Below are 21,746 nucleotides of genomic sequence, written 5' to 3' on the forward strand. Positions count from 1 at the left end.
GAGACTCACTTTTAAAATAAAGATATTAAAAAAAAATTTAAAACACTTATTTTTTTTTTAAGGATAGGTAAATGTGTACCAACAAAGGCAAATATACAAACAGAAAGATGTAGAAGCTGAAGCCTTAATAGCAAACCAAAGGGTACTTCACAAAGATAAAGGGAATAATTCTCATTGAAGACATACCTCTCTGTGTATTCATGCACCAAATGTCAGGAGCAGGTCCATGAAATCAAAATGACAGGGGGTGCAATGAGACATAGGAACAAGCTAGCAGGAGAAAATGCTTATCCACTGCTCTCAGCCCATCACAGCAGGAGTAAACAGTAAATAAAGATACTGGATGAAGACATTTAACATTCAGTGAAGTGACTTTCTAGCATCTCTGTATCTATCCACTTGTCCAAATATCCACCTATCCATCTCACAAACTCTACTGAGAAAATAGAAAACTCCCTACACTGATCAGGGAACACGTGGATGGCTCTTAAAGCCTTTGCAAACGCTGCTTACATGAGTCCATTAAAGCAATCAATCAATTTGAACTTAAGAAAAATATATACAAATACGTGGAAATTTAATTCAAAACACACATGGTTTGTGTAAGGCCATAGGTGACCTGCCATCTTCCTCTTCTCCTGACACCCTTCCACCTGCCTCTCCAACCTGCTGGGGCCACCACCATCCTGCCTTCAACTCCTCATGGCTCACTGAGGTTCTGCCTCCAGGTTTACGTCTTATTCTTTCCTTGGAGGGTCCTCACCTCTAGCCATGTGACTTGCTTCAACATTTCGGTACAATTTTTATCAAATGCCATTTGGGTGAGATCTTTCTTGGCTATTCTAACTAAAATTTGAAAATTTCAAATCATACCTTGTCACTCGTTACCCTCTAGAATAGTTATTGGAACTCAGCCAATGCTTAATGAGTGTTTCTGAAATGGATTTCTAAAAGAACAACCACTTGGAACACATGATCAATTAAAGATCACATTTAAGATACCAGGAAAAAAAAAAAAACAAGAATCTAGGAATAAACCAAATGAGCAACGATCTATATTAAATAAAAACAGATAACAAAACTTGAAGTGGTTACTGAAGGAAGATTGGAATAGGTAGTTTTGAGAAGCAGAATCACCATTATGAGCATTTCAATTTTCTGAAGGAAAAGGGATATACTTCATCCATTTCACACACACAAAAAAAATACTAATAGGCTCATTTTTTAAAACCATATCATTCTGAAGTTTGTATAGAAGGAAGTAACAATAGACTATATCAAGGAATAATATAAAAAAGAAGAGTAATAAATATTGATGGCATTACCGGATGTTAAAACTAAAAAGCATCTATTATTTTTAAAAAGTTTTGTACAAAATTTATTTGCCATTTAATTCTCCTGAGTTATTAAATCTTTTGAATTTTCCTTTATAATTTTTGTACTTGTAGAGAGAGAGAGAGTGGGGAGGAGCAGAGGAAGAGGGAGAGGGCCGGGCAACTCTGTGCTGAGGTCCAGCCCCAAGTGGGGCTCAATCCCAGGACCTTGACATCATGACCTGAGCTGAAACCAACAGTCAGCAAATGAGTCATCCAGGCACCCCAGAAAGGTGGGATTTTTATTTCACTGTTCCAGAAAACAAAAAAAGAGGGCCTCCCTTTGATAGAATATCTTTACACTCTACATAAAACTTAGGTTTTTCACACCAGTGGTACCACTGAATAAAAGACAGATCTTTGTCTTTTATTTTGTTTTATTTTCATTAAGCACTTATACCTGTAAGATATGAACAGTTTCAGGATAGAATAAACAATAAAAAAAAGATTTCAAATGAAGTCACTTGACTTTTCACTTGAAATAATTTATAAAATGCTGGTGTGTGCATCTTTTATTTCTGGAAGCCATCAGTTTGATCTCTGTATTTCTGGGTCTGCTTCTGTTCTTTGTTTTGTTTTTTGGGTTCCACATACAAGTGAAATCACATGGCATTTGTCTTTCTCTGCCTTATTTCACTAAGCATAATATGCTCTAGTTCCATTCACATTGTCACGAATAGCAAGATCTCATTTTTTCTTATGGCTGAGTAATGTTCCAATGCATATATACACCACGTCTTCATCCATTTACTTGTTGATGAACACTCGCGTTGCTTCCATAGTTTGGTAGCTGTAAACAACGCTGCAATAAACATAGGGGTGTGTGTATATCATTTTGAATAAGTATTTTCAGCATTTGGGAAGCTTTAAAATATTTAAGACTCTATGAAAAATAATTTCACGTGGGTATATTAAGCAAACAACTCATTTATAAGTTTGTCATTTATATTTTGTACAAATATTTGATTTAATAGTCATTATAGAAAAAGTGTTTTTTATTGGGCATATACATATTGTTTTCTAGCAATGCTGACAATTTTACATGATTTAAAGTAATATACCTTTGATCGAATATTATTCTTCATTATTTGAATGAGCTATTTTCTATATGTGGGTATTTCTAGTTAACAAATTTTCTTCAAACAGTATAAGCTATTAATTCAACAAATATCAAGTGAAATAAAGCTTTTAAAATGGCAAGTCACTACACGATGGTACTTTTAACAAAATCACATAGTTTTCAAGTGATAAGAAAATTCATTCTTAAAAATAATAGGTAATACCTCGTTTTCTGGATCATACAGCTTTACCTTATTTTCCAAGTAGAGTAAGAGAAAAAGAATAATAAAAAAAGAATTTGAAAAAAAAAAGAATTTGAGCAATAAAAGTAAAGAAATAAATGAAAGAAGACTGGAACACAAAGGAGAGGTTGTGAGTAGAAGAATAGAAGAATAGGAAAAAAATTACTTTTACCAAAGGCTCAGAAATATTATTGGACTATTTATACCTCAATATTACATAGATGATCTGAGGTTAAATTAGAATCAGGAAATAATGCCATATCACCTTTTCTGTGTTCACAAAGATATGACAATTGAAAGAAGATGAAAAACTTCTTTTCTAAACAATAGGTAAAACAAAACTGCCTCTGAAATTGCCAGAGAATAATTCAAAGCATAAGACTTAAATTTAAGATTTTATCTCAACATTGGGATGTTATTTTCCACTCAAAAAAATACATGTTTCAGGGCACCTGGGTGGCTCAGCAGTTGAGCATCTGCCTTTGGCTCAGGTCGTGATCCCAAGGTCCCGGAATCAAGTCCTACATCGGGCTCCTTGTGGGGAGCCTGCTTCTCCATCTGCCTGTGTCTCTGCCTCTCTCTCTCTGTGTCTCCCATGAATAAAAAAAATAAAATCTTTAAAAAAATACCTGTTTGTTCAGTGCAGCAATAAAATATAAAGATAAAAATTATGACAATATTTTAAGCAGATCTTAAAGTCCCTAAATTTAGTCTAAAGAGTCTATATGTATATACATCCAGGGGTGTTGTGGTTCCATCTTCTATTTTATTTTTGTTTCCTTGGAATCCTATAATTATATTTGGTAGTAACTTGAGAGGCAGAGTTAATCCCAAGCAGTTTTTTGTTTGTTCGTTTTTAGCAATGGTAAAGGTATGATTTGTTGATGTGCCATTGTCCCTTGTGTGGTCATTATTACCAGACACAGTATTCTTTCTTTTTCTAAGGAATTAAGACTCTTTTTGGTTTTCCAGGCATTGTCCCAGAGAGCCTTCAAAGTTCAATAAGGGTTCACAACCCAATGGGTTAGATGGGGATCTTCTTAGATGGAAACTCCTTGAGAAATGTAGAGAATAAGGCAGCATGACCAGGTAGAGAGAGCATATATTTTTTTAAGATTTTATTTATTTATTCATGAGAGAGAGAGACAGGCAGAGGGAGAAGCAGGCTCCACGCAGGGAGCCCCATGTAGGATCCCAGGACCCCGGGATCAGGCCCTGGGCCAAAGGCAGGCACTAAACTGCTGAGCCACCCAGGGATCCCTGAGAGACCCTATTAGATGTCACTTTGTAATTTGATGAGCCAGAGGTCGAAGGTCTTAACTTCCTTGACCTACTATTGCTTGTATTGCAAATAACCTTCACAGAACCTTCAGGAGCTTCTTAACTTTCTAGTCAATAAATATTAGCTATTCTTAATATCTTTTTATTAACCAAGCAGCTGTTGAGTCCTAAGGATATAATGGTAAACACAAAGGCATAATTTCTACCCTCATGGAAGAGAAAGAGAAATTAGTTATCCATAGTTTGGCATAAATAAAATCAATTTTTTTTACATTTTCAGTCCATTTTTAACTACCATATCCTGGTTAGTATGCTTAATTTCATCATAAATGGATACTTTTGCAGAGTCTCCATTGGTCTTTTGATGTTGAGACCATAGTCTTGTAAAGTAAGCCTCCCCACCTCTTCTTTCTAGGTAACACTAGGTTAGTAGCATATTCTAAGTAACACTCAATATGTTGATTTATGTTAGATTTTAAAAATCTTTGCTGTAGTCCTGAGAAACAAATGCTATTATTTCCTCTTACAGATGAGGAAACTGAGGCATTGAGTGGCATACTGACGTGCCCAAGGTCACAGAGCAAGCATTCTGACCATAGGCCATGTACATATAGGGGAAAGGAAAGGAATCAAACAGCTTCTGTCCATCACAGATAGGTGGTACAAAAAGTTGAACTGATTCAGAAAATGTCATGAGACAGGATTATAATTATTTTATTGTTTATAAGAGTCAAATTTTGGGAATAACCTAAATCTCCAAAAACAAGGGTAAGTAAATAAAAATATAGCCTAACAATAAAATGAAGTAGCATACAGCTATTAGGAATAATTAAGTAGACTTATGCTAAATGACACAAAGAAGCCACATGATATACGGTGGAGAGAAGAAAAAACAGATCACACAGAGCAGCACATAGAATGTTATCCCATCTGTGTAAAACTGCATGTGTGTAGATGCAGAGAGAAATACCTGAAAATGCATTTACTAGGGATGATTACATGGAGATGCTGAGAACTCATCTGACATCATGTTTTCATTTGTGTGTTTTTGACATGTGAGCTTATTTTTACTCTAATCATGCATTAATTTTACAAAATTGAGACTATATAATAAATAACACAGAAGAGTGTATATGGTCCTGGCTTTGCATCTAGCTGTTGGTGTGACCTTGGGTAAGTCTCTTGAATTATTTCTCTCTCGGGTCTATCAAGTTGGCTTTAACAATAAGTTTGATAGTCTTACTTTCTAGTGACTATGTCTCATTCATTCAGAAGCCACTTGATTTCTTGAAGAGTCGGACTGGACCACCAGCGTGGACTGAGAAGTACCAAAGACATGTCTCGAAACAACTTTCCCCCTCTTCTACTCTTTCTCCTTTTTCTTCTCTTTAGATTGTTATGTTGACAGTGAACCTTGGATATACAGATAAACAGAATTCATTCATGGTGGCTAAACCAGGACAGGAACATCGTTGTGGTCAGACCCCCACATCTGATGTCTTGGTGGCAGAGCACAGGACTGGAGAGTAAGTTGGAAGGATAAGTAAGTAAGAGCTGCAGGGTTGGACCTGGACTCTCCACACACATGGGACCAACTTTGGCCAGAAATCTTTACAGTTGTTTCGATGATAAAATGGCTACATGAAAAGAGGCTTCGGTGAGTTAGATACAGGAAGTTCTCAGGACCCAGACATATGTCAGAAAAAGCTATTAGAGAATAGTAACCAAATGTAGCTTCTTTGAGTGTTTTATGGGATTCATGAGTAATACCAAATTGTACTACTAAATCTTAAAAAAAAAAAAAAAAAGCCCCAGTAGTCTTGGTATCACCCATTCATTAGTTTATTTAGTCATCAAATGCATATTAAATATTTTTTTTTTAATTTTTATTTATTTATGATAGTCACAGAGAGAGAAAGAGAGGCAGAGACACAGGCAGAGAGAAGCAGGCTCCATGTACCGGGAGCCCGATGTGGGAATCGATCCTGGGTCTCCAGGATCGTGCCCTAGGCCAAAGGCAGGCGCCAAACCGCTGCGCCACCCAGGGATCCCTTTTTTTTTTTAAATATTTTTTTTTAATTTTTATTTATTTATGATCAAATGCATATTAAACACCCACTTGTCAGGCACTGTACTAATTGCAAAGATGAATAGTTTCTAGACCTCAGAGTTGGAGGTAAAAGAACTATGAATGTACCGATATTACCATACACTGTGATCCATATAATGATAGTAGACAAAGACTGCTACATCTTTAAGTCCTAGTAAGAGCAGAAAATTAAGTCCTTTGTCTTACCAAAGATTATTTAGCCCTCCCATGTATTAGGAGGATTTCCAGAACCCTATAGGATAGAAGCTTGCCCTGTGCATTATCGTTTACGAGAGAGGTTCTGTAATCTATAATCAGATTCCGTTCATTTGCAAAAAATCTATTACTCACTTTTTCAAAATCCTAAACAATTCCTTAAATCCCAGGTAAAGATCTACAGCTGAAGGTTAAAAAATCCTCAGTTCTCTCCACATATAAACATACAGTGGGACCTGGAAGAAAAATTCCGTCTGGCCGCTGTGCTTCGGTGGCACATGTCCCCCCCGTGTTAGTTTCCTAGGCCTGCCATAGCAAGTTACCACAAACGAGGTGGCTTGAAGCAACAGAACTTTATTCTTCACAGTTCTGGAGGCCAGATGTCTGAAATCAAGGAGTTGGCCGGGTCACACTCCTTCCAGAGGCTACAGGGGACATTCCATTCCCATATTCCAGACATTTTTGCAGAAACCAGAGTTTAGTTGATACCTTCAAGCACATCCGTGAAGGCTCGAAAATAGCCTTATGTGCAACCATTATTCGCTGCCTATAATTAACACCTTTCTAATCCACTGACAAACACCACTAAATATATGACAACCCAAGCCTGATAGTAACTGCAATTTTAAAATGTATTGACTGAGAGCTGTTATACGTTATTTCTCATCACACTCTCTGAAAACTAATTAAGATTTAGCAGCCTCTCATAATATTAGGTTACGTGCAGTCACATATAGACTTTGAATTTGCTCAAGCATTTCTAGAAGCAAGAAGATATGATCACATAAAGCAGTTATTTTAATAAGGCACTAACAATTAAAGTCATAGCTGAATCCGGGTTGATACTGCCTAAGTCACCCAGTGCGTAGCAGCAATGGACTGTAGAGTTCGTAATATTTTTAGGTCACATCCTTGGCTTATTTAGCCATTCTCATTTGCTAACATAGAACTGTTATTCTTCATTTAACTTTTTCAAGATAGATAATGCTTTGATCTACTGAAAACACAATTACATTTAATCTACTATTACTATTATTATTATTACTATTATTTGTAATTGAGAACCTATTTCCAAGGAAATTCTAAAATGATTTATAGTAATGAAAAATGTTTAAGAAGGAGAATCTTTATCTATTTCAATAAAAAAACAAAAAATAAATAGGAGCCTAGAGACACAGGAGACCTGGGGTAATACTATTATTACAAAGGAGCTATGTCCTTAGTTTTAAGCTTCTTGGGAAAAGGACAACCATCAGTCTATAACCTCTGCACCATCCCCAGCATTGAATGCTGGGAGATGTTGAGCTATTTTTTTCAAGAGTATCCTTCTATTTATTTTTCAAGAGAATCCTTCCTGGCAGGAAGGCAAGGAGAGAATTGTCAAGGAAACACAGCCCAGGCTGTCCCTCTATAGTTTTGCATCTATAAACATACTTCGTTTAAATAAGGAGATACTTGAAGTCTCTGTATATTTCTTGCAAAACTATAGGTGGACTTGTCCAGTGTTTCCTCAAAGATTTATTCATTTCTTTTTTTCCATAAAGATCATCAAAATGAAGATATATCCACTGAGACTTAAAACAAAACAAAACAATAAGCTTTTTGTTGCTTCCTGAAGAGGCATTTAAAAATAGTCATCAAAGAGCACCTGGGTGGCTCAGTCAGTAGCGCATCCAACTCTTGGCAGCATTGATTTTTGCCAATGTTAAGTCTGTTCCTTTGGGGAAGAACATCAATCGCAAAACATTGGTTCAATTTTAGGAAAGCTGCATTGTTTTTTTCCTCACCGGGTAAAGTGACTTATTACCAGCAAGCACCGACTGTGGACAAACATAACTGAAGGTTCCCATTAATAACAGTTTGGGGGCACCTGGGTTGGCACAGTTGGTTGTGCATCCGAGTTTTGGTTTTGGTGCAGGTCATGATGTCAGGGTCGTGAGACTGAGCCCGGAGTCCGGCTCAGTGCAGAGTCTGCTTGAGTTTCTCCCTGCCCCTCCCCTCCCCTCACTCTCTCTCTCTCTCACTCTTTCTCTCTCTCAAACAAATAAATGCTAAAAAAAATAAAAGTTATTGAGTTCAGAAAACCACATGCCTTTTAAATAGATGCATAAATGAGATTTTGTTCACTTTGTGGCCCTAGATGTGTGAAAAGCATTGCTGATATTGTCATAAAGGTTTCCCAGCCACGCTTCTTCCATTGTGTTCTTTAAATTACCATCCTGCCTTACTAAGGAAGTAGCTCAAAGGAGGGCCATATTATTTTACTTGAAAATTGTGTTTGTATTTATGTAAGCTCTCTTACAGATATTTAATGTTGCAATGTTTCCTGCCTTAAATTGTGGACAGTTTGAGACCTGAAATTCCTGAGTATGATCCCTGAGGAATGCAAGACCCTGAATAGAGCTATACCCGGATAGACACATGAACAAAACAGCTCAAAAAAAAAAAATCCTTTAAAGGGTATTTATTACATCATCCAACACTATAATAATCTATGTTAAGATCCCACTGAAGCCTGAAGACACACAATAGAAAAAAAATTTATAAAATATGTTTCCCAAATGAATTACTTTGGAAAATATTGTCATCTCAATAGTGTTTAGGAAATTTCCAAAATTCTCTTGTACGCTCAGAATATAAAACTATTTTAGACCATTATTTTGGCTATATATGTGAATTTCAGCTATAGAATAATGAGGTGTATTTGAGAAGTTTGCTAATAGAATTAATCTTATTAATTTATACAACTGTATTTAGTCAAATGTACCAATGTTGATTGGTACCCTTATTAATACTCTCTATCATTTAGGTTCATAACTTTAGGTTGGATTATTTTCAAGTAAAGATATTATTAGTTCAGGAAGTTCCAAATAATCATGAGAATCACAGTTTTATTGCATGCATGCCAAAAAAAAAAAAAAGATCCTGGTCCTTATATCATCATTGAAACATATCTGGCAAACGTATTGGCAACTGACACATTAGCATCAAAAGTGTGACTAAATTAATTACTAGTATTTCTGTTCCCTTAGGATCATGGACTCTTCATTGGATGCTAAAAGAATATAAAACACTATTTTGGTCATTCCTTAAAATACTTGGTTATGGGGAAAATTGAAGCTTGTTCACCATGAATTCTTTTTACATGAAAATAAAATTTTTCCTGAGTGATTAAACAACATATGTTGGCTGAGTTATTTCCTCTTATGAAAATATTTCATGTCAAGGCCATCAAACACAAATTATTCATTAGTAAAGTTAAGTTATCCTACTCTTCAAAAAATGACATTATCATGTTACTTAGATTTTTCTTGTGATATACATGTCATTACCTCTCACCAGAACACAGAAAAGACTTTTCTGTGGTATTTATTTGACCAGAAAAATCAAGGTTTCTTTCTCGTCTGTTAGAAAATAGCCATATTAATAAGAGTTTACAATTACAGTCTCAAATGGGCACCATATGGACATTTAAATTATGGCATCTATTTTCTTTGGGTGCTTAACAGAATGATATATCATAAGTATAGCGCTTTCACAAAACTATGCAGGCAATCGATGAACGACGTTATTTGTATGTACGATTTTTCATTTAAGCAAAATAACTGGTTATTTATATTCCAGTTTGTACTCGATATAGATTTGATTGTGTGCCATTGTTCATGGGCATTTTGTCATACCTTGATATAATGTTGTTTGGAATCGGTTGTCAAAGAGTTTATAACAACTAATTTTTATCTATCACAGTTCCTACCCAAGGCATAAATTAACAATGAGTTTTAAGACAACAGCCCCTAAAGCTCCCCCTTGAATGTCTTTCAAAAATACAATGGAATTTATGTTGTAATGCAAAAGGCCTGGAAAAAATATATTCATGAAATTTTCATTATAATGTCGGACTCCATTGTTTGGCTGATAACATTTTTAAGGTAACTTGAAAACTCTGTATGTTTTCAGTAATGTCTTTCTTACCTAGTAATTGTTGAAGCTTTTCTGACAAAAATTAAGTCTTTGACTAAGAGATGTTAGTAACTGCTTCTCTCACCCTCTCCTCCCTCCCCCTCTCTATCTCTATGGAACTACTGGTATCTATCAAACAGAATAATAAAAGAAGAAGCTAAGAATGAATTAAGCATAAAATTTTACCCAAAGGGGCTGAAAACAAGGCAAGAAAATTAAGAATCTGCATAAATCGCACGCAATAACATAGTGGGAATAATGGGGTGTGAGTAGAGGAATAAGGGGAAAAATCCATTAAGCAAACCCCAAACAAGAAAATTGAGAAAAATAATAGTGTCAGCCTCTTGCAGATCAATTAAAGAACGGGAACTGAGCCAATGTTTGAGAGGGAAGAATAGTACTATAATTTCTTTTGAAAGCAATGGCAATGGGCCATTTATCATGTTGGTTTTACCTTGGGTTGGTGCCCAGCCTGGACAATTAATAAAATATTCTTGTTACCGCACTGGCAACTTTATCTTGCCACCATTAAACAAAGTGTCACCAACAACTATATGCACAGATCTGATACATATTCTAGGTTCAAATGAAATGAAAAAAAAAATCAATAAAGAAATTCAAAGTAAAGAAACAAATCAGCAAAGGAGACCAATATCTGCTCTTTCTTGCGGTAACCATGTTGAGTAGAAGCACACATCAACCTGAATAATTTCATGATGAGGCTCATGTTTACACTGAAATATCCACGTGATGTCAGAGAATTTGACTGAGTCAGCAAGATAGATTATTTACAGGATTCCAAGCAACTGGATATTTGGAGGTCCATATCCATTAGTCCTCATAAACACCCAGGTATAATAACCTTATGTAAATGTGTTTCCAAATGTATAGCGCATGCTGTCTTTCCCCCAATAACATTTCTAAATTAGAATCTTCATTTGATATTGTCTCTACTTCTCTAAGTATTCGGAAAGGCAACTGACCACAAATACATTAGATTCTTTAAGCTACAAAGGAATTCCCCAGTGCTTTCACTGTTCTATGGTTTTATTCCAATTTATTTATTTACCTCCCAAAGAGTTATGAATAGTGACATTGTCATTATAAACAATGTATTTTATAATAAAATTCAGATAATTAAAAGATTTAATATATTATTTGATGCAATAAATTTTCTTTCTTTTTCTGGTTGTAAGAGTGCTGTAGTTGCTTATTTCTGAAAATTCTTATTTCTGAAAATACAATGTTAGCCACAACTAGGCCAATTTAATGTCTTTCAAAATTAGGATCTTATCCAAGTACAATAAATCACTCTCATTATTTTAATCATGCTATATAAACATTAGAGAAATGTTGAAAATTCGACTGCTGTCTTTCAGAGCTCTTTTGGTTACCAAAAATAAATACCAAAAATAAATACACTGAATGGAGTCTAAACAATATGATTGAAGAATCCTGATAAAGACACATTTATTTTCATTATCCTAAATCTTACAGTTTTCATATAGCATGACAGTTCACCAAAAACTAAAGATTTGGTGAGTGTGTTGAATTTTAGTGAAAATATTATTTCTTTTCTATATTGTTTTGTATTAGAAAATAAAAAACTTTAAGATGTTAACTCTACAAATAATACCTTGTGTTGTTTTTATTTCCTGATAGAAAATTTAGATACACTCCCCTGTTATATATGGAATTTTTATAATGATGGAAAAAATGTTTTGTTTGATTATCAAACTTACCATTTATACCTGTGAATGTGCATATCTGGTATGAAAATGAGAATAAGAAATCTTGAAGGTTTTAGTTTATTGACATAACAGATTAGACTCTTCTTTGGAGATTTAATTATGTCAAAAGCACAAGAAACACCACACATCCCCATATACAGAAAATACCTGAGGCAATAATTAACCACTGAGGTGTAGCTTGATTATTTAATAATTTGATAAAGTGTATTTCTATTACGATAGCTTAGATAGTACATAAAGTATGGTCTGCCCAGGTGGTGTGTTTTACTTATACACCAATATGGCACTATCATTTCAAAGTAAATTTTTAAGATAAAAGTTATTTAAAAATCTGTAGCTTGCATCAAGGGTTTGAAGACAGGCTGCCAGTTTTCTAAAACTTGCCTCTCTGCCTACTGTAACTCTGGTAGCTTTACTATCACTTGCATTAAACAGCTTAAGTAAAATATTCACAGAAAGATAAATATCACATGATTTCACTTATATTTGTAATCTACAAAACAAAACAAAGGACCAAACAAAACAAATGAACAAACAAATAAAACCACAGAAACACACTCATAAATACAGTGAGCTGGTGGTTGCTGGAGAGGGAGCTGGGGAAGGAGGGTGGTGGTGGGAATGAATGAAACACATGAAGGAGATTAAGAGGAACTAACTTCCAGTTAAAAAAATAAATAAGTCACGGAGATGAAAAGCATAGTATAGGGAATATAGTTAATGGTATTGTGATTATGTTGTATGGTGACAGATGATGAGCATTGAGTAATGTATTAAATTGCCCCATCACTACGTTGTATACCTGAAACTAATATAACATTGTATGTCAAGTATCCTTCAATTAAAAAAAAGGGGGTAATGAGACTGTGCATGAAAGTAACATTCTTAATAATGTGAAATGATAGCAAATCCTCAGAATAGTGGAGGGTGTTTTTTTTGGCTCCTTTATTTTGCATGATTATTTTATGCACTGTTTATTTTAACCAGAGGTTTTTAATTGTTATTGGAATTGTCTGGAATCATGAAAACACCTTTGATGATTTAAATAGGTAAATTCCTATATACCATTGGACCAACAGTAGTTCTTTTAGCAATTGTGTGATGAAACAAAGGACATTTCCTTTATTTACAAAAGCTATGTTTTAATCCACAGATTATTGTTCCTTCCAAGATATTAGGTACAAATATTCAGCTTATCCTCATAAAATATTCCCACTGAAATTAGGTGGGGTTCTGATTGGTTTAACGCTGAAGAGTTGTGGCTCACTGTAATACAGGCATTTGAAAAATTATGTGAAATAATTGAAATTGGAATGGGACACACCCATAATGCTCACTAGAAAACAATATAATTAAAACCACACTGGTATATCATATGACCTTGACCTAAATGGAATCAGTCTTGGACGATGCAGCAAGGCCTGTTTATCTTTGCTTTTTAATATTTTTGCTCATCTTTTTTCAGTACTGAGAAGAAAAGCAAATGGCTTATTTTTGTTGGAAAACATCCAAACATCTGTATGTGGGTTTTTATTCTCTCCTAACCATCCAGCCAAAGCATAGGTCATTTCCTTCTCATGTATGTAGAACTCTGTATACAGACTCTACAAAGTGGAGCAGACCATCCCTGAATTTCGAGTATGGGCATATGACTTAATAAAAAAAGATCATTCCCAAACATTGTATATTTCAGTTTCAACTATTCTCCCATAGTTTCTAATGTTTAATGATTATGTATTTTTAATCTAAAATATATATCTTGTATCTGATATTAATAAAGATAATTCATTTGCTCTTATTAAATGCCTCTCTTCCTTCTCATGCCATCCCAGTCTGTCCTAAACCACAAGAGGTTCTTATGTACATACGTGTTGATACCCCAGCCTGCATACACAAGTTCTAGCCAAATCCCAGTAAATAGCTACCCTATGGCCCACCCTCCAGCCTAAAGGTGCTTCCACTCTAGAGTCTGATCTGCCCTCAGAGTGTGGATCTAGTGAAGAAGACTACAAGATCTCTGGAAGTGAGTCTAGCACCTGTGCTGGAGTCCCTAGGTATGGTTCAGAAATGGTTCAGAAATGGTGACAGGAGGCTAGAGGCTCTGGATGAGCAGGTTTCCTTGGTCTATCAGTTTTCTCATTCCATGTGAAGTGGTACCTGGAGGAGGAGCAAAGGAGACACTTCTAAAGTATGGAGGCCCAGGGTAGGGGTACTAACACCTGAAATATAGACATTCTGGAAATGAGAGTTTCAGACAAAGATGGCAAGCCATGTTGGCCCTTTAGAGCTTGAGCAGAGGCAGTTGTAGCAAGAGGTAGAGTGAGCCAGAGGTTGTGCACTCAGCAGGTACCTAAAGTGAGCGAGACCAGACACTTGTATTTTATAAGTTGGATCCCTTACATTTCATATATTCTCTGTGTTTTTTCTTTGAGGCATTTGTTCTCCTTTGTATTTACCAATATGTTGTATATCTTCAACCTATGGTAGCTTTGCTATAGAGCATGCTAATCTATACTTGGTTCATTTAGAGCCTTTAGAGGAGATAGCGTCTACACATGTAAGCAAAGCATAAGAGGAGTAATCAAAAGAAGGGGGAAATTTAGGGAAAAAAATGTAACTAAAGAGAGCAAGGCTCAGATCACTCAAACTTTGTACAAATGTAACCTTGAAAATACTGAGTTTTATTTAAAGAGACAATTTCACTTCTCTCACTTAACTTTTATTTTTTCTTATCACTAGATTAGTCTGTCTAAATTAGTGATACAGCATATGATTTCCTAGTTTAAAAGCTACACATGACTCCCTGTTTACCCACTATCTCATATCTAAAGTTCTATTCACTCATTTAATATTCATTGATCATCTACTATGTATGTATCAATCCCTATGTCCTAGGCATGGGGTACATAATGACAAACAGAAGAAACATGATCTTGGGCAGCCGGGGTGGCACAGCGGTTTAGCGCTGCCTTCAGCCCAGGTCCTGATCCTGGAGACCCAGAATCCAGTCCCACATCAGGCTCCCTGCATGGAGCCTGCTTCTCCCTCTGCCTGTGTCTGTGCCTCTCTCTCTCTCTCTCTCTCTCTCTCTCTCTCTGTGTCTCTCATGAATAAATAAATAAAATCTTAAAAAAAAAAAAGAAATGTGATCTTAAACCCCACTCAGAATGGGGGAGAGATGATAAGCCCTAAAGGAAAGAGAATAAAGCATGGGGGGCAATGCAGTGAAGGAAGGAGACTACTTCAGATTAAAAGGTCACAGAAGATTACATTGAAGTACCCAAGAAGAGAAGGACTCAGACATTCACAAAGGAAGAAAAAGAATGTTCCAGCAAAACGGGGTGGGCAGCATGTGCAAAGGCCTTGAAGTAGCATTATTTGCCTTTTACTGAATTGAAAGAAGGGCAGTATACCCACAGTGGAGCAAGGAAGAGAGAATGGTTTTGGAACATTAAACAGGAACCGTGTCAAGCAGCAATATTCAGGAGTTTGATTTTTTTTTCTTTCCTTACAGAAGATTGCCACTGAAGAATGTTATAGAAGACACTGGCATAACTGATTTTATGTTTTACAAAACTTAGGTCGGCTGTTTTGTGAAGAGTGAACTGGGATGGGTCAAGAGTTGGTCCTGAGATACAACGAGAGGCTGCAGTGGTCTAGTGAGAAGCCACAGAGTTTAGTTTTTGTTCACGGTAGAAATAGCGTTGGGCAAATTTGCACCTGGTCAGAATCTGACCAGTGAGGTGGAATTTCTCCAGAAAGTCACATTTCATGGATGCAAACCTGGAAAAAGTGAATGGGATTTTTCTGGAAAGATGACAAAGGCAATGAAAATATTTACTGGACAATGGTCACAAAAATAGTCTATGGAATCTAAGTTGGAGAAGAAGGTCTGATAAGAGAGAGCTTACCAGATGGAAGGAGTATGATGGAGTGAATAAATTTGAAATTTAAAGTTTACAGTGTTAATAGAAATCTATTAGGTTTTTACTTTTGTTTTGTTTGCAAACCAAGAAACTAACACTGACTCCCTTAAAACATTAAATAAAACCCTTCTGATCAAGCCCTGGAAAATGCAAGGCAGACACTCATGGAAAGTCCTAGGTGGATAAGATGACTCATTGAAACCACCATTCACCCCTGTTTATCTTTGATGATTTATATTTTCCAAATTTCCAAAAGAAAGAATTTTTGGATGACTTTAAAGTCTATTTATATAGTTGTACTCGTTGACCATCCGTCTACATTCAGAAGACAGGGCTGATACACTAATTCTACAATGAGGGAAATAACCATTACCTACTAAAGCCCTACCAGTGTGAGCAGGAAAGTTGGAAAGTACAGGAAGTTGTGGTCAAAGAGTAGAATATTAGAAAGTGTGATTTCAGAAACAGTGCCATTTCTGGTGACAACAAGGACTGATGAGGGGTGGTGCCTGAGGACCGCAGGAACAGTCCGAGTCAAGGAATCAAAGTCACTAATGACATATTGAACAAAGAAAGAAGAAAGAGTGTTTCTGGTCTGAGGTATGGGAAGAAGTGAAGCAGCCATAATCAAAATAAAGATTATGTACTATATAGAAGATGATTGGGGGCATGAAAAGAATGGACCGGGAATCACATGGGTAAACATATTAAACAAGGAGCAATGCATTAAATGGAGCAATGGGGACAAAGAAGGGAAGATGAGATGCACACCACCGGCTCAACCTTGCGTGGCTCCAGTGACCTACTGCTCCCTGTATCCCTTCAGGTCTCTACACTATCCCTCGTAGATCTCCTACACCCTCTTATACCTTAGTTGCAAGTTCTTGGATATATGAACCCTTCTCAAATTATTCCAATTTGAGTCTATTATTGATTTTCCCTTAGGACCCTAAAGGATGTGTTGGCTAATCCGAAACTTCTTGTCTCATTTTTTTCCTATGTATTATGATTAGTAATAATGATCAAATTTTGAGTAATCACTAATAACCCACCATTATATATATATAATAATAGATATGATATTAATTAATATTTTAACAATTCTGTGAAGTGGGTTGTGCTATCTCCATATTACAGGTGAGAAAACTAAGATTCAGAGATGTTGTTAGTCAGTTGCAGAGCCCGTTGGTTCCAACATTTTTAATCTTTCTTTCTTTCTTTCTTTCTTTCTTTCTTTCTTTCTTTCTTTCTTTCTTCTTTCTTTCTTCTTTCTTTCTTTCTTTCTTTCTTCTTTCTTTCTTTCTTTTTCTTTCTTTCTTTTTTCTTTCTTTCTTTCTTTCTTTCTTTCTTTCTTTCTTTCTTTCTTTCTTTCTTTCTTCTTTTCTTCTTTCTTTTTCTCTCTTTCTTTTTAAAGAGGGAAGGATGGGCAAGGGAAGGGCAGAGGGAGAGGAAGAGAGAGAATCTTCAGCAAACTTCACGTCTAGCAGGGAACCTAATGTGGAGCTCAGTCTCACAACCCTGAGATCATGACCTGAGCCAAAATCAAGTCTGACACCACTGATTGAGCCATGCAGGCATCTCCAGTATTTATGATCTTAAATACCAGGATCCCTCTTTGTGACTCCCACAAGAGGGATACTAAGATGGGTAAGCCTTTTCTCTCCACTTACAGCAGCATCTACACACACACACACACACACACACACCACACACCCATGACTTGTGATAAAGGCAATGGATCATGAATTTCTTGGACAGACATAAATGCGATGGGAGTTTTAAAAAGTTTATGTTCACTGGGCACCCGGGTGGCTCTGTTGGTTGATTCCACTCAGGTCATGATCTCAGGGTCATGAAATCGAACCCCATGTCAGGCTCTGTTCTGGGTGTGGAACCTACTTATGATTCTTTTTCTTCCTCTCTTTCTGTCCCTTCTTCCCTCCTCAAAAAAAAAAAAAAGTTTATGTTCACTACAGTCTGAGGAAGACAAAAGAAGAAATTGTAAAGACTCTAAAGAAAGGGTGTTATTGCCTTGATCTGCATACAGGATGATTTGCATTCTTTGTATATGTAAATTACTAAAATTTTCAAAACATTTAGTTTTAGAGACTGCATATGACTGTTCTTCAAACAATAAACTGAATAGTTGGCATTGGAGAAATACACTTGAAAATCTCCCTGAAGCCCATCAAAGTGGGTCATAACTAAACTGAGGAGTTAGTTGGATGGAAACAACATTTATTTGAGTAGGTGTATGTGGTGGGGAATTTAGGCCACTCTCTGCACCCAGACAGCCATCAAGTGAAAAACAGCTCAGTAAATCCAAAGCATGAAGATCAAAGGTGTTGTAATCACATTCTCTTTCCATTTCACCTTACTTCCTGTGCATGCTTATTACTTTATGCTGTTTATTCAGCCCCTTTACCTATTCCCTCTGGTTCTGAGGTCAACAGAATGGCATTTCCCCTTTAGAGCTTTCCTACCTCACACCCTGTAATTGGTTGGTGGAATTAGAGAAGTCGTGGTTATGGGAACAGAAGAGTCTCCCTTCAGTAAAAATGGAGGATTGTCATGGTGGGATTTACTCTCCCCCATACAAACACTATGCAGACTCATAGGGTTGTTGTTCTTTCTTTCTTTCTTTCTTTCTTTCTTTCTTTCTTTCTTTCTTTCTTTCTTCTTTCTTTCTTTCTTTCTTTCTTTCTTTCTTTCTTTCTTCTTCTTTCATTTTTTTTAATTGAGATGTTTGCTATTAAATTAGGCTGGCTAACAACCATTAGACAGGGATATTTACAACTTGGAGGAATTCCAGACACAATCAATCCAGACACTTTTGTTTAAATAAATAAATAAATTCCTTAGACATCATTTACAATTCACAGGACAGTTGTTTTCACATAGGGAAAGTTGTTATCTGCCAAAATTATATCAAAGATAGCACACAATATCTGACAGAACAGAAAATTAGAGAAGAAATGTTCTTTGAGTTTGGAATCTTCGTTTTATTTTTAAAAATGCAAGTATGTGTTTGTAAAATACTTTATCTATGATTTGGCATTTCTGTTGTCAATAATTTATAGAAAGTGAGAACAGCGGTTGGCTTATTTATTTCAGAGAAAGTTTTGAATCTTTTCTGAAACAACAGAACTTAAAAACTAAATTGAGAATCTTACCATTCCCAAAGTTCATATCTTCGGAGCAGAAGCCCAGCCAATCTTAAACTATTAAGATTACCCAGGCCAGGTTATCTTAATAGTAACTCTTGGTGCACCTGGGTGGCTCCATGGTTGAGTTTCTGCCTTCAGCCCAGGTCATGACCCCGGGGTCCTGGGATCGAGTCCCACATTGGGCTCTCCACAGGGAACCTGATTCTCCCTCTGCCTGTGTCTTGGCCTCTCTGTGTGTCTCTCATGAATAATAATAATAAAAAAAGTGACTCTTAACCACTGATGACAAGGGAACTTTTTCATTCAATGCCATCAAAAACAGTTGAAATTAAGGAAAAGGAAAATGAAGGAGGTGGGTCGGGTGGAGGGAAGCCACTGTTTTAATCTAATCCACATTAAATCAGACACTGATTTAAAAAATGTTTTAATATTCATATAAATTGGATAGTTCATATTGGCTTTTTTGGGGGGGTCGTATGTTGGAATTTTAGAGATTTTTGTTACTTCTCCTAGTTGTTATGATGTTGCACGATGGAAATAGGAATTCTATGGGTTTGTGATGTGTGTTTGCAAGCCTGTGTATGCTGCGCAGGTGAGAGAAGGAGGGAGAGAGGGAGGAAGGGAGAGAGGGAGGGCAGGTGTGGTGAGTCTTTCTTATTCCTCCACCATGGGGCCAAGAAGCTTTGATGGTTGCCAGACCCAGAAGTTTCTCAGAATCCTCCTCAAAGTAATGGGCTACAAGTAACCATCAATTGATTGGAGCTTGTGTGCAAGGTGAAACCAAGCCACTACTCCGGGCCAGACTGAACGTTAACATCTGAATCTGTGAGTCCAAAATGTGTGGTACATGGTCTGCATTTTTCTGTAGAGCAGAAAAATAATCAAAAAGTGACAGAAAAAAGGTCTCAAATTATAGCTCTTTATGAGTAATTTTGAATTAAACCTATCCTAAACCAACTGATTTCTCAAGTTCCACTATGCATCAACATCACCTGGGAAGATTTTTTAAACTGGCAATGCTCAGGCTCGATCCTCAGGGATTCTAATTCAGTTGTTATGGGGTGAGAACTAAATCTTACTTTTTTAAAAACACCTCTAATGGATCTACAGACAGCGTGGATAACCACTGAACTGTTAGAAACAAAACAGTAGCACCGAACACCACTCCTCTCAGAAGAGCACAATCAACAACAGCAGCAGCAGAGAGAGAGAGAGACAAAGAGAGAGAGAGAGAGGGAGGCCAGTGTAATTTGCTGCAGTAAGGGTCCATGTAGGAGGCAAGAATTTTGTCGGGCTTTGAAGACTAAGCAGGATCTGAATAAATTTTGAGGAGAAAAGAGAAAAAAATTCAGATTGGGGAAGCAGGATAAGTAAAAAGCACAGAAGTACTAAACACTCGCATGAGGAGAGAAGATGCAGGTGGCTCTGTCATGTTGGGGTGTTGGGAAATTAGATGGCCCAAGTGTAGGGAGCTGTTGAAATTGGTCAGCTTTTGAGTGGTGGTTAAACTGTTCTACACACCCACAACGCCAGCGCTACAAAAGTATTCAATCTCAATATTAGTGACTGAATAAATAATCACTTTCCTACTTTTAAAAACAAAATAATTCAAGTTTTTTTGACCTACCCAGCAAGGTAGAGAAATGCATAGTCAAGTAGGAAGAGCTGGTAACTGTAAAGTTTCTGCCCTTTCTTCTTGTTTAGAGTCCAGAAAGAGCTGCCTGAAAATGTTTTCTTATAAAATCAATGTAAGAATTCCACAACCCACGGAAAATAATTTAACTTAGCATTAATGTTAGAGGAAATGCATATCCTAAGGGTCACTTTTCTATCACAGTAGAACCCATTGGGACAGATGATGAAGTGGTTTTATACCTCATGTCATCATAAAATGCCCCAAATAGAGCTTTGTAGAAGTTGGGTACGGTAGTCTCCCCCTACCTGAGGTTTCAATTTTCATGGTTTTAGTTACCAGCAGCCAACTTTGATCTCGAAGCAGATGATCCTCTTTCTGATACATGGTCAGCAGGAGCCTAAACGCTAAGTCACGATACCTGTGCCATTCATCTCACTTCATATCATCACACACATTTTATATTTCATCATCACAAGAAGAAGCAGGGTCAGTACAGTACAATATGATATTTTGAGAGAGACCACATAATTTATATTAAGTATTTTGTTACAATTGTTCTAATTTAGTGATTATTATTGTTAATCTCTTACTGTGCGTATTTATAAGTTAAACTTTATCACAGCTAGTTATATGTAGAGGAAAAAAGATAGGATGTATATGGCTTGGTAGTATAGTTTTGGCATCTATGGGGGTCTTAGAACGTATCCCCCATAGATAAGGGGGGATTACTGTATTCAGTGCATTTCTGAAATTAGGAAACACAAATTTATGGTCCTCCTTTTTTGTTTTTCTATTATTTCCCTTTTGTTTTCTTGCATTTGGGTTCTTACAGTCTTTCTCCTAATTAAGATCTTTTTGTTTTCTTCAAATTTTCCCAGCACAACACACCCACACAGCAAGCCTCTTAGTTCAGGATGCATTTCTAAAGTTATACATAAGAAAATGGGAGCCGTAAATAACTTGAGAACAAATTCACTTAACATGAGGGAAAGTTTAATAGATATAACTAGACCATGAAGAAAGAGCTTTGCATTCAATTTCTTTGC

At 36.3% G+C, this 21,746-nt stretch overlaps 1 long non-coding RNA gene across 1 annotated transcript in view; it reads right to left on the reverse strand.

The window, feature by feature from the left end:
* Nucleotides 1-1,743: 1,743 nt before the first annotated feature.
* LOC144316748 (uncharacterized) overlaps nucleotides 1,744-21,746 on the reverse strand; it is a 29,250-nt gene continuing 9,247 nt past the window's right edge. The window contains exons 2-3 of the long non-coding RNA XR_013382603.1: nucleotides 5,199-5,368; nucleotides 1,744-2,175 (exon numbers count right to left, since the gene is read on the reverse strand). This is a non-coding gene — a long non-coding RNA (uncharacterized LOC144316748). The remainder of the gene's footprint in view (nucleotides 2,176-5,198; nucleotides 5,369-21,746) is intronic.

Source organism: Canis aureus, chromosome 7 (assembly GCF_053574225.1).
Source record: "Canis aureus isolate CA01 chromosome 7, VMU_Caureus_v.1.0, whole genome shotgun sequence".
Taxonomy (NCBI): domain Eukaryota; kingdom Metazoa; phylum Chordata; class Mammalia; order Carnivora; family Canidae; genus Canis; species Canis aureus.